At 44.9% G+C, this 14230-nt stretch overlaps 1 protein-coding gene across 3 annotated transcripts in view; it reads left to right on the forward strand.

The window, feature by feature from the left end:
* The first annotated feature begins 61 nt into the window (after positions 1-61).
* The window catches only part of LOC115652284 (WD repeat-containing protein 64-like), an 80170-nt gene continuing 66001 nt past the window's right edge, over positions 62-14230 (forward strand). The window contains exons 1-3 of one of the 3 annotated variants that reach the window (XM_030564129.1): positions 62-219; positions 3990-4133; positions 4529-4724. The gene's annotated coding sequence lies outside the window, so the exon portion shown is untranslated. Of the gene's footprint in view, positions 220-3989; positions 4134-4528; positions 4725-5882; positions 5967-14230 lie in introns of those variants that run through there. The other 2 variants (XM_030564125.1, XM_030564128.1) reach the window with 2 other exon arrangements.

The following is a 14230-nucleotide window of genomic DNA, read 5'->3' on the forward strand; positions in this document are numbered from 1 at the left end:
CGCATGCGCAGTTGGCTGATTATTCATGCCCGAAATAAACAAATGTATGATTGCCGCGCATGTGCGATATGGAACGCAGACCCATCCCTGGGTGGCCTGGCCCCATCTGCAGCCTGCTGCTGGAAATGCAGCGAAGGACATTTAATTGGATGCAGCCACGCTCCTGAGTTGTGGGAGCTTTTCTACGCAGTATTATTAGGGCCTGGTGTACTTGACCTGGTAAGTTTAAATCCTGAGTCATTCAGATCCGAATCTGAACTCTCCCAGAGTTGGGGAGTAGGAGGAGGAATTCATATTCTTGATTCCACTCTGGACCTTCCCCTAATAACAAAGGACAAATTATTAACACTCACTCATTAGTAATTACTGCTGCAGGCTGGTCCCTGACTGTGGAATGAACTTCTCAAAGGAACTAAGAACTATCCCGAACCCAGTAGTGCCTCTCTCACAAATTAATCGTGAGCCATGGGCTTTCGGAGCCAGCAGGGGCAGCTCTTCCAATGACTGAAAAGGTCATATATATTCCCCCAGTTTTCAGGGTTGCCCAGCATGTAGCAATAGGAGCATTCTGTGAATGTCGAAGGAGCACGAGCCTCAGCAGCCACTGAGCCTCAGCAGCAGTTTATAGTATCCCTGCTCTTGGAAGAGTACCAGCTCAGGTACCATTGTGGGAGGAAGTGAGAAGAGTCAGGGAATGTTGCTGCAGGTCCTGGCTGCCGCTGAGCCTGCTGCCGAGCTGGGGTTCTGTTTACTCAGCTGGCAGTGAGTTGGCTCCTGCCAGCTGGGGTCCCAGCCGCCAGCCCCACTCAGCCTGCTGGGGTCCCAGCTGTCTCCACTCAGCCTTCTGTTGGCCTGGGTGAACGGCCTGGGGTTCCGTTCACCCAGGGTTCCATACACCGGTCTGGGGTTCCGTTCACCCAGACCGGCAGGAGACTGAGCGGAGCTGGCAGCTGGGACCCTGGCTGGCAGTTGGTGAGGTCCCAGCCGGCAGCCCCGCTCGGCCTGCTGCCAGTCTGGGGTTCCGGCTGCCGGCCCCTTGCCAGTTGGGGTCCCAGCCACTGGCCCCCCTCAGCCTCCTGCTGGCCTGAGGTTCCGTTCACTCAGGCCGGCAAAAGGCTGAGCAGATCCGGCGGCCGAGACCCTGGCTATCAGTGGGCTGAGCAAGCTGAGTGGGGCTGACGGCTGGCATCCAAGCTGGCAGGAGCCAGCAGATGGAACCCCAGACCAGCAGTGGGCTAAGCAGCTCAGCCCGCTGCCGGTCTGGGGTCCCAGCTGCCGGCCCTGCTCAGCCTGGTGACGATCTTGGGTTCCAGCTGCCAGCCCCTTGCCAGCCAGGGTCTCAGCCACCAGCCCCGCTCAGCCTCCTGCCAGGCCTCGGTGAACGGCAGGAGGCTGAGTGGAGCCGCCAGCTGGGCCCCCGGCTGGCAGCTGAGTCAACAGAACCCCAGGCTGGCAGGAAGTGGGGTGAAGGGGCTTTGGGGGTGGGCTTTGGGGACCAACCAAGGACAGGGAAAGGAGTTTGTGCCTTGGGGAAGTTTTTAACCTAAGCTGGTAGAATATAAGCTTAGGGGGTCTTTCATGTGGGTCCCCACAGAGTTCAGAGTGAGGTAGGGAAACCTGACATCATTGATTTTTCTTTCCTAGGGTTAAACTAAATTCAAATGTGATACATAGTTTTAAAGCTCTGTTGTCTTGGCGATTTGTTTACATTCTCAGGTACTCTTCCATTCATGGCCAGTGTATATGACTTCTCTGTCGTATCCAGTGTTGATTTCCTGGCATCTGGCGTGTTCTCTTATGGCTGTATAGTCTGAAATGCGAAGACCAAGGTTGCAAACTGGTGTCACAGAAGAAAGTGTAGGCTCCCCCTGAAGACTTGGCATAGTGCATGTCCCTTTTTTCAATTTTTTTTTTTTCATTTGTCATTTTCAAAGTGTTTACAACCTTTATTGATAGTTGCTCTCCATTCAGGTCTGCCCTTGGCTATGACTTTGAAGTTATCAGTATTTATGCATCATGAACTGAGATTTTGCTTAAGGATGTCTTTGAAGCATCTGCATTGACCATCCTTCCTGCGCTTTTCAAGTTTCCGCTTGCCACAGAGGCCTTTTTCGGAGAGTCTGTCATTGCTCATTCACATAACATGACCTGTCCATCCAAGCTGAGCTTTGATAATCATTGCCTCAGGGCTGGTTGTTTTTGTTCTTTCAAGGATGTTAATGTTTGACACTTTGTCTAACCAGCACACCTTCAGAATATAGGAAAGACAGAGCAGACAAAATATTCCAAGTTGCTTGATGTGTAAATCTGGCAGATGTATTAATGATAAAATTCACCCTTGTGCATAGGACACTGTCAAGCCATATTTTGAGGTGCTCAGTGGGATTTCAGCAGTGTATAGGTCTTGTGCTAGCCCTTTCCACAATGGTGAATTTCACTCCAGACCTCGGAGAGAGATTTGCTTTTCCATTTCCTATTCTAAACTGCTAGTGAATTGGCCTAAATAGCTTTGAGAATCTGGGACTTATATTTCCTACTTTGCATGTATATTAGCAAACTTTGTGCTGTAATTGATGTTGACTTTCATCATTATCACTAGAAAAACTGCACCAGCTGTGAATTACAGCTTTGCAGTTTGCTAGTGTATGCAAGGCCATTGATGGTACGGTCAACAAAGGGCCTTAAACTTACTGAGATTTAAACAAGCATAAAAATTAAATATCCAGCATGCTTGTGGTAGGAAGTACACAAAATATAATGTTATTCTATAGTCCTGGGAAGTAGTATTGGTTCTTTAAGAGGACTTTTTTACTTTTACTTGATTTCCTTTTTTGCTCTCTTGAATTGGATATTGTAAATAGCAGGGATAACTTGTACATTCCTTGGATGATGGAGAAGAAGGTGAGATCACACAACAGGATACGTTTTATCCAGGTTTATTCAGATACCAGGGCCCCGAGAGCAGTAGAATATAGCAGCAATGGAAACTGGTTGCCACCTCCAATGAGTCAAAGGGGCGGTGATCTCAAAAAGTGATTCTTTTTAGAGAAGGTTGGCAGCCTGAACAGCTGGAGTTGCACTTATTAATCACCTTTTCCTTAGTAGTCTTTGCCAGCCTCCAGTTGCCACTCAAACTGGCCTTCTGTCCACCAACTTTCACCATTTAAGCTAAAGCGTAGAGGTGGCTTGTAACCATGCTTCTCTCACCAGTGTTGAGAGAGAAACCTGTGTGGTAGGCAGTTGCCACTATGGGAAAACAGCAAGTAGTTCATGTAATCATAAAACAAATGTATATCCAGTCCATTTCACCCGCATAACACTAATAGAGACATTGTCAATCTGAATTGTTTTGAAAATGATTAATTTCAAAACAGTATGATTTTTGATAGAATCCCTTTAAATAGGCTGTCCAGGCATTTTTTTTTAAATCCTTTGAAAGAATTTCAAAATGTTGTTTTCTTCTGTCATGATGATGTTATGAGGGTGTTTTCAGCTGGTTGAATCTGACTAGCTGAGGACATGGGAAAACAGTGAAACTGACTAGACACAAGGACTGTCGATGCATAAATTGAAAAGAAAAACAAAAAGATAATCCCCCCCCCTTAATTTATTTCATTTATTATTGTAGCCCTCGTGAATTAGTGAGCCCTCTAGTCTTTCTTTGCAGAGACAGGGAAATTGAAGGGGTTGGGGGGAAGGCCATGAAACAGATGTTCCTGGACCAAAGCTGAACTGACAAGAACTGTAGTAAAAGCTGCAATAATTTGCAAGAGCTGAAGATGATGATGGATTAGCTAGTGTTTGAAACAGTGACTACATGTTTGGCCAGTGTGACATTATGACAGAATCCTGCAAAATCCTGGACAAACCTTACTGAATTAAGTTTAAGTATTTTAGATGTCCATTGTATTAAAAAGGCAAATGTTTATGTACTATTTTGGGATTGTATGTAACTTCTTTTAAGGGATATGCAAATATGTCTCTTCCAGTTATGCAAGAACTTGGGAGAGTTCTCACTAACTCACAAGTGGGCTTGTCCTGAGCCGAAGCTGTGACCACAGGAAAACGCCGGGTGGGGTTTGAAGGACTGTTCACTTGGCAGAGTCCTTGTCTGAGTCAGGGGATGACCTCTGGTAAGCTAATTATCATTTGTGTAGGTTCTTTTATTGTTTTCTCTGTAATGTTTTTACCTTATGAATAAATGTGCCTTCTTAGAAAGAGCCACATAATAGATTAAATGTGTCAATTACACTGTTTACTATCTCTGAAGAGAAAAGTAAAACAGGCCATCTTAGGCATCCTGATTTGGCTGGGGAGGTCAGTCTAGCCAGGGAACTGTGCAAAGAGAGGTATCAGTTGAGGGCCAGCAGTCTATAGTGGCTACCCTCACTGGACCATAAGTGGGAACAGGTGCAGTTGCCCTGAACTGTGACAGCCACCATCTCTCTTTTTAAAAAACAAACAAACAAAAAAAAAACCTCACAGAATCTGGCACTGCAAATAATCTGGTAAATCTGATGTCTTCCAGATGCACTGACCAGTTTTCTGAGCACAGATAATTGACTTTGCTGAAGGAATAGAGTTGTCTTGGTCTTCTACTATAAGATACTGCAGCTGTGTGTATTCTGAACACTATCAGCCAAATCTATACTCACGTTGCCGCAACTCACTTGATGCCAGTGTAGTTGCAATGGGTTTGAATATGGACAGAATTTGACACATTGGTGAGTCTTTTTTTGTTGTTGTTGTTGTTGAAAATATCTATTGACTTATAGAGCTGTTTTTCCTGAACAAAAACTGCAGGGTTTATCTTAATTGCTATATTCGGGCTGTCAAGCAATTTTAAAAAATTGATTGCAATTAATTGCGCTCGTAATAATAGAATACTATTTATTTAAATATTTTGGATGTTTTCAACATTTTCAAATATATTGATTTCAGTTATTACACAGAATACAAACTGTACGGTGCTCACTTTATATTTTTGATTACAAATATTTTCACAGTAAAAAGCAAAAGAAATAGTATTTTTCAATTCATCTAATACAAGTACTATAGTGCAATCTCTTTATCATTAAAGTTGAACTTACAAATGTATAATTATGTACAAAAATAGCTTATTTTTTAATGCAATGTGAAACCTTATAGCCCACAAGTCCACTACATATATGTCTTAGCACACAGAACACATGGGTATATTGATTGGTTTCACATAGGGACCAACACTTAGACATCACTAAGCACTGGCACTGGCAAAGGGGTTGGCCATCAGCCACTGAATTCAAGTTTACAAATGGTAATCTATTAGCATTAGCTTTATATAGCTTTCCATGTGTCCTGGCAATAAGGCTGATGATACTGTAGTTTCTGACCATTTATATGTAAGTGTTTTTATTCCATGTTCATTATTTCTCACTAGTTTTGACAGACACAGACAAGATTTTTTCACCAGTATTCACTGGTACAGAACCTAACAATATTCACACTGAAAATGTTCACAGTTACATTGCAGAGCTGGGAGCGTGGTGGCACTGAGCATTCACTGCACGGCTGAGAATTTATCAAACATTCCCATGGAACAATGGCAAATGATAAACTAGTGCAACTCAAGGGCTGAATGTGGCCCATTGCCTCTGTAGAGCAAATTACTTAAATAATCAATATCTTGCTAAAAATTAACCACAGTACTTCTATTGTCAAGGACACCTGAAGCCAGCTCCTCAGCTGCTGAAAAATGTCATAGCTCCACTGATTTCAGTTGAGCTGTGACACTTTACCCAGGTTGAAGATCTGGCTCTGTGACTAGGCTTAACAGCTTCTTGTTTGGCGTATGCAAAATTGTCTCCATAGCAACTTCAGCTCTACTAAAGTCCTTTGAATGGAGTAGTTCTGCTGGCTGAACATATTGTAGAACCATTACAAAGGGGAATGGTTGATGCTATAGCAAGTGGCACAGCAACCATACAGTAAGTACCTTAGAGTTTACAAAAACATTTATACTTACGATTTCATTGCTGATTCTCTGAACAGCAGTTTAGCAAAAATTCTTCCTAGAAAGACAACCAAGACTAGCTTGTGGTGTGTGTGTCTGTGTGTGTGAGAGAGAGACTTTTTACACAGTCAGTTTTCTATAAGTATTTTTAAAATGAGCCTTTTAGGAATTGATATTTATACTCAAGTTAAATTTGTAGACAATTTAGATTTTATTTGATTACTGCGCATTGAAAGTGAGAGTTTCATAAGAATTAAGTTTCAAAAGGTGTCTGGGTTAGCATGGAATGTCATACATTTTACAAGAAAGACTTGATTGGCAAATCAAGGAGTCTGACAGTTACTTTATTTCTTAATAGTTTCTTTTAATTGTATGGTTGCTTATAATTTTCTACAATATTTGTTAAACATAAGAAAATAAGAATGGCCATACTAGATCAGACCAAAGGTTCATCCAGCCCAGTATCCTGTCTGCCAGCAGTGGCCAATGCCAGGTGCCCCAGAGGGAGAGAACCTACAGGTAATGATCAAGTGATCTCTCTCCTGCCATCCATATCCACCCTCTGACAAACAGAGGCTAGGGACACCATTCCTTACCCATTCTGGCTAATAGCCATTAATGGACTTAATCTCCATGAATTTATCTAGTTCTCTTTTAAACCCTGTTAGTCCTAGCCTTCACAACCTCCTCAGGCAAGAAGTTCCACAGGTTGACTCTGCGCCGTTTGAAGAAGAACATCCTTTTATTTGTTTTAAACCTGCTGCCCATTAATTTCATTTGGTGGCCTAGTTCTTATATTATGGGAACAAGTAAATAACTTTTCTTTATTCAGTTTCTCCACACCACTCATGATTTTATAGACCTGTATCTTATCCCCCCTTAGTCTCCTCTTTTTCAAACTGAAAAGTCCTATCCTCTTTAATCTCTCCTCCTATGGGACCCGTTCCAAACCCCTAATCATTTTAGTTGCCCTTCTGCGAATCTTTTCTAATACCAATATACCTTTTTTGAGAAGAGGAGACCACATCTTTATTCAGTATGTGGGCGTATCATCGATTTATATAAAGGCAATAAGATATTCTCCGTCTTATTCTCTATCCCTTTTTTAATCATTCCTAGCATCCTGTTCGCTTTTTTGACTGCCGCTGCACACTGCGTGGACGTCTTCAGAGAACTATCCATGATTAGTTGCAGCTAAATTAGCCCCCATCATATTGTATGTATAGTTGGGGTTATTTTTTCCAATGTGCGTTGCTTTACATTTACCCACATTAAATTTCATTTGCCATTTTGTTGCCAAATCACTTAGTTTTGTGAGATCTTTTTGAAGTTCTTCACAGTCTGCTTTCATCTTTCTTAACTATCTTAAGCAGTTTAGTATCATCTGCGAACTTTGCCACCTCACTGTTTACCCCTTTCTCCAGATCATTTATGAATACGTTGAATAGGATTGGTCCTAGGACTGACCCTTGGGGAACACCACTAGTTACCTGTCATAACCTTAGTCCCAGATTTGGACCTTAGCGTCCAAAATATGGGAGTTAGCATGAAAACCTCCAAGCTTAGTTACCAGCTTGGACCTGGTACTTGCTGCCACCACCCAAAAAATTAGAGTGTTTTGGGGCACTCTGGTCCCCCTGAAAAACCTTCCCTGGGGACTCCAAGACCCAAATCCCTTGAGTCTCACAACAAAGGGAAATAATCCTTTTTCCCTTCCCCCCTCCAGGTGCTCCTGGAGAGATACACAGACACAAGCTCTGTGAATCCAAACAAAGTGACTCCCCCTCTCCATTCCCAGTCCTGGAAACAAAAAGCACTTTCCTCTTCACCCAGAGGAAATGCAAAATCAGGCTAGCAAATTCAACACACACAGATCTCCCCCTGATTTCTTCCTCCCACCAATTCCCTGGTGAGTACAGACTCAATTTCCCTGAAGTAAAGAAAAACGCCAACAGGTCTTAAAAGAAAGAAAAAATACATACAACTGGTCTCTCTGTATTAAGGTGACGAAATACAGGGTCAATTGCTTAAAAGAATATTGAATAAACAGCCTTATTCAAAAAGAATACAAATCAAAGCACTCCAGCACTTATATTCATGCAACTACCAAAGAAAAGAAACCATATAACTTACTATCTGATCTCTTTGTCCATACACTTAGAAACAGAAGACTAGAAAGTAGAAACTACTTCTCCAAAGCTCAGAGAAAGCAGGCAGCCAGAAAACAAAGACCTCAGACACAAAATTCCCTCCACCCAAAGTTGAAAAAATCCGGTTTCCTGATTGGTCCTCTGGTCAGGTGCTTCAGGTGAAAGAGACATTAACCCTTAGCTATCTGTTTATGACACGCCCCCCAAATTGCAGACAGTGGGGAAGCTCACTGGCGGCGATTTCCTTCTAGAACTTTAAAATAAACAGATTACTACAACACATGCACATTTACATATACTACTAAGTATATAACTAACAGACTTTTACATTTTAAGAACACTTTTTAACTACTGGATTCTGGGAAACTCTCATGGGAGAGTGCATCAGCAACTTTGTTAGAAGCTCCTGTGATGTGTTGAATTTCAAAATCAAAATCTTGGAGAGCTAAACTCCAACGAAGAAGTTTCTTGTTGTTCCCCTTGGCAGTATGAAGCCACTTTAGTGCAGCATGGTCAGTTTGTAGTTGGAACCGCCGTCCCCAAACATATGGGCGTAGCTTTTCCAGGGCGTACACAATGGCATAGCATTCCTTTTCACTGACTGACCAGTGACTTTCCCTCTCAGACAGTTTCTTGCTGAGAAACACGACAGGATGGAAGTTGTGGTCTGTTGCTTCCTGCATGAGCACTGCTCCTATACCACGCTCAGATGCATCTGTGGTTACTAGGAATGGTTTGTCAAAATCCGGGGCCCTGAGCACAGGGTCAGACATGAGCGTTGCCTTAAGTTGGGTAAAGGCCTTTTGACACTCATCAGTCCACTTAACTGCATTTGGCTGGGTCTTTTTGGTCAGGTCGGTCAATGGGGCAGCGATTTGGCTGTAGTGTGGTACAAATCGCCTGTAGTGTCCGGCCAAGCCTAAGAAGGATTGGACCTGTTTCTTTGACCTTGGGACAGGCCACTTTTGGATAGCATCCACCTTGGCGTGTAGGGGGTTTATGGTTCCTTGACCCACCTGGTGCCCTAGGTAAGTCACTCTGTTTTGGCCTATTTGACACTTTTTGGCCTTAACAGTTAGTCCGGCCTGCCTGATGCGCTGAAAGACCTTTTCCAGGTGTAGTAGGTGTTCGGGCCAGGAGTCTGAAAAAATGGCCACATCATCGAGGTAGGCAACTGCAAATTCTCCCAGTCCAGCTAGTAGACCATCTACCAGCCTCTGGAAGGTGGCGGGTGCATTTCGAAGGCCGAAAGGAAGGACATTGAATTCATACACCCCCGCATGGGTGACGAATGCTGACCTCTCCTTGGCAGGTTCATCTAGCGGTACTTGCCAGTACCCCTTGGTTAAGTCTATTGTAGAGATGAACTGGGCACGTCCCAACTTTTCCAATAGCTCATCGGTGCGTGGCATTGGATAGTTGTCCGGACGAGTTACCGCATTTAGCTTACGGTAGTCCACGCAAAAGCGTATTTCCCCATCTGGTTTGGGTACCAGAACCACTGGAGATGCCCATGCACTGGTAGATGAGCGGATTATACCCATCTGTAGCATGTTCTGGATCTCCCGTTCTATAGCAGCTTGGGCATGAGGAGACACCCGGTAGGGTGGGGTTCTGATTGGGTGAGCATTACCTGTATCAATGGAGTGGTATGCCCGTTCAGTCCATCCTGGGATGGCTGAGAACAATGGGGCGAAGCTAGTGCACAGCTCCTTGATTTGTTGCCGCTGCAGACGTTCCAGGGTGGTTGAGAGGTTCACCTCTTCCACGCCACCGTCTTTTTTCCCGTCGTAGTAGACACCGACAGGCCACTCAGCCTCATCTCCCTGGACTGTAAACTGACAAACCCATAAGTCTCTGGAATAGAAAGGCTTGAGAGAATTAACATGGTACACTTTAGGCTTTAGTGAGGAATTGGGAAATGCTATGAGGTAGTTTACAGTTCCCAGGCACTCTTGGACCGTGAATGGCCCTTCCCATGATGCTTCCATCTTATGGGCCTGTTGCGCCTTCAAGACCATTACCTGGTCTCCTACCTTGAAGGAACGTTCTCTGGCATGTCTGTCAGACCAGGCCTTTTGCTCTTCTTGAGCATCCTTTAGGTTCTCTCTAGCAAGGGCTAAAGAGTGTCGGAGGGTGCTTTGTAGGTTGCTTACAAAGTCCAGAATGTTAGTTCCTGGAGAAGGCGTAAACCCCTCCCATTGCTGCTTCACCAACTGTAATGGCCCCTTAACCTCATGACCATACACAAGTTCAAATGGTGAAAACCCTAAACTGGAATGTGGTACAGCCCTGTAGGCAAACAGCAACTGCTGCAACACTAGGTCTCAATTATTGGAGAATTCGTTGATGAATGTTCGTATCATGGCCCCCAAAGTTCCACTGAACCTTTCCACCAGGCCATTGGTTTGATGGTGGTACGGGGTGGCAACCAAGTGATTCACCCCATGAGTTTCCCACAGTTTTTGCATGGTCCCTGCCAGGAAATTAGACCCTGAATCTGTAAGGATGTCGGAGGGCCAACCTACCCTGGCAAAGATGTCTGTTAAGGCCAGACACACAGTGTTAGCCCTGGTGTTGCCTAGAGCTACTGCTTCCGGCCATCGGGTAGGAAAGTCCACTAAAGTCAGTACGTACTGCTTTCCTCTGGGCGTCTTTTTTGGGAAAGGGCCCAGAATATCCACAGCTACTCGCTGAAATGGGACCTCAATTATGGGGAGTGGCTGGAGAGGGGCCTTGACCTGGTCTTGAGGCTTTCCCACTCTTTGGCATACCTCACAAGACCGGACATACTTGGCAACGTCCTTGCCCATCCCCTCCCAGTGGAAGGACTTCCCCAACCGGTCTTTGGTTCTGTTCACCCCAGCATGGCCACTGGGATGATCATGGGCTAAGCTTAAGAGCTTCCCCCGGTACTTAGTTGGAACCACCAACTGTTTTTGTGGCTGCCATTCTTTCCGGTGTCCACCAGAAATAATTTCCTTGTATAAAAGTCCTTGGTCTATAACAAACCGGGATCGATTAGAAGAGCTGAGAGGCGGTGGGGTGCTCCGTGCGGCCGCCCAAGCTTTCTGAAGGCTGTCATCTGCTTCCTGCTCAGTCTGGAACTGTTCCCTTGAGGCTGGGGTCACCAGTTCTTCCTCAGACTGTGGACTTGGGCTTGGTCCCTCTGGAAGCGATGTAGGTGATGGGGTTGTTTCCGTTGCTGGTGAACCGCTCTCCGCTGGTGCAGCTGAGGATATTTCAGGCTCTGGCTGAGCCTTTTGGGTATGGCTGTCTGTTGCTTCTGCCAGTTGTGGCTCGCTGGCGCCCACTGGCGTTGAGTTTGAAGATGGGGTTGCAATCGCTGGTGCTGGGTGCTGTTCCAGTTCCGGACCTGGGACTGGAGATGCTGTGGCTGTTTCAGTGGTAGGCATGGAATCCGGGTCCACTACCTCTGTCTGGGTCTCTGGTAACACAGACGGGGCCTCTGTGGACGGCTCAGGAACAGGAATGGGTCTGGAAGCTTGCCTGGTTTGGCTACTTGTAACCATTCCCACTCTCTTGGCCCGCCTCACCTGGTTGGCCAAGTCTTCCCCCAGTAGCATGGGGATAGGATAATTGTCATAGACTGCAAAAGTCCACATTCCTGACCAGCCTTTGTACTGGACAGGCAGTTGAGCTGTAGGCAAGTCTACAGCTTGTGACATGAAGGGGTAAATTGTAACTTTGGCCTTTGGGTTGATGAATTTGGGGTCTACGAAGGATTGGTGGATAGCTGACACTTGTGCCCCCGTGTCTCTCCACGCAGTAACCTTCTTTCCACCCACTCTCAAATTTTCCCTTCGCTCCAAGGGTATTTGAGAGGCATCCGGGCCTGGGGATCTTTGGTGTGATGGTGGTGTAATGAATTGCACTCGCATGGTGTTCTTTGGACAGTTGGCCTTGATATGTCCCAGTTCATTACACTTAAAGCATCTTCCATCTGAAGGGTCACTGGGTCGAGGTGAGTTACTGGAGACTGGTGAGGTGGAAGGGTAGGGTATCTGTGGCTTTACTTGGGTGGTATGTGGGGTCTTTGGCTGTCCTCGGTTGTAGGGTTTATGGTCTGTGTGCCCCCTGGGGTAATTGTTCCCCTTGACAGTAGCTTTCTTGCTTTCTGCCAGTTCCATCCATTTGGCTCCAATCTCCCCGCCTCAGCGAGATCTTTGGGTTTTCCATCTTGTATGTACCGTGTGATGTCTTCAGGAACACCATCCAAGAACTGCTCCATTTGTATGAGGAGGTGCAGTTCTTCCAAGGTTTGAACGTTGTTTCCTGTTATCCAGGCCTCATAGTTTTTTGCAATGTAGTAGGCGTGTTTGGGAAATGACACCTCTGGTTTCCACTTTTGGGTTCTGAAGCGCCGACGGGCATGATCTGGGGTTATCCCCATTCTGTATCTGGCCTTGGTTTGAAAAAGTTTATAGTCATTCATTTGCTGCTTAGGCATTTCAGCTGCCACCTCTGCTAAAGGTCCACTGAGCTGTGACCTTAATTCTACCATGTACTGGTCTTCGGGGATGCTGTACCCAAGACAGGCTCTTTCAAAATTTTCCAAGAAGGCCTCGGTGTCATCACCTGCCTTTTAGGTGGGAAATTTCCTGTGCTGTGGAGCAATAATTGGCGCCGGGTTGTGAGGGTTGGCTGGCACATGCAGCCCAGCTTTTGCCAACTCCAGTTCATGTTTTCTCTGTTTTTCCTTCTCTTCATTCTCTTTTTGTTGTTTTTCCATTTCTTTTTGATGTTTTTCCATGTCTCGGCGGTGGGCCAACTCTTCTTCTGCTTGTTTCCTTCGGTAGGCCACATCTTCTTCTTCTAGTTTTCTTTTGTGTGCTGCCTCTTTGATTTGTTCTTCTCTTTCTTTCATCTCCATCTCTTTTTGTTTTATTTCCAGTTGTCGCCTGTGTTCAGCTTCTTTGATTTGCCCTTCGGCCTCAATTTTTGCCTTAGATGTCATGATTCCTGTTTTCTTGGGTTGGGGTGCCCTCCAGGGTTTATCTTCTGAACTGCAGGTTCTCTGTTGCCTCCTGAAGTCTGCCAAGCAACAGTGCCTTTAGCTAATCTTCAATGTTAAGTAAACCTGAAAAACCACTTTATTTGCATGTATATAGTGCTGGTATGACTCTCAATGGGAGTGCTATTGTGTGACAAAAGACTCTTAATAGCACCTTAATGGTTTCTTGGTTAAGATGCAAGCTACAAACTGCCAGAGAGAGCAGAAAAAAAAATTATCTCTGGTTCCCTTTTAAAACCAACTGTTTCTCTCTGCTAAAACGCCCTTAGCAGAGAAAAGAAAAATATAATATTTCTACTGGCTTCTGGATTCTGTCTATATCCCACCGCTGCTACTCATGTCATAACCTTAGTCCCAGATTTGGACCTTAGCGTCCAAAATATGGGGGTTAGCATGAAAACCTCCAAGCTTAGTTACCAGCTTGGACCTGGTACTTGCTGCCACCACCCAAAAAATTAGAGTGTTTTGGGGCACTCTGGTCCCCCTGAAAAACCTTCCCTGGGGACTCCAAGACCCAAATCCCTTGAGTCTCACAACAAAAGGAAATAATCCTTTTTCCCTTCCCCCCTCCAGGTGCTCCTGGAGAGATACACAGACACAAGCTCTGTGAATCCAAACAGAGTGACTCCCCTTCTCCGTTCCCAGTCCTGGAAACAAAAAGCACTTTCCTCTTCACCCAGAGGAAATGCAAAATCAGGCTAGCAAATTCAACACACACAGATCTCCCCCTGATTTCTTCCTCCCACCAATTCCCTGGTGAGTACAGACTCAATTTCCCTGAAGTAAAGAAAAACGCCAACAGGTCTTAAAAGAAAGAAAAAATACATACAACTGGTCTCTCTGTATTAAGGTGACGAAATACAGGGTCAATTGCTTAAAAGAATATTGAATAAACAGCCTTATTCAAAAAGAATACAAATCAAAGCACTCCAGCACTTATATTCATGCAACTACCAAAGAAAAGAAACCATATAACTTACTATCTGATCTCTTTGTCCATACATTTAGAAACAGAAGACTAGAAAGTAGAAACTACTTCTCCAAAGCTCAGAG

The sequence above is a fragment of the Gopherus evgoodei genome, chromosome 5, assembly GCF_007399415.2.
Source record: "Gopherus evgoodei ecotype Sinaloan lineage chromosome 5, rGopEvg1_v1.p, whole genome shotgun sequence".
NCBI lineage: Eukaryota > Metazoa > Chordata > Testudines > Testudinidae > Gopherus > Gopherus evgoodei.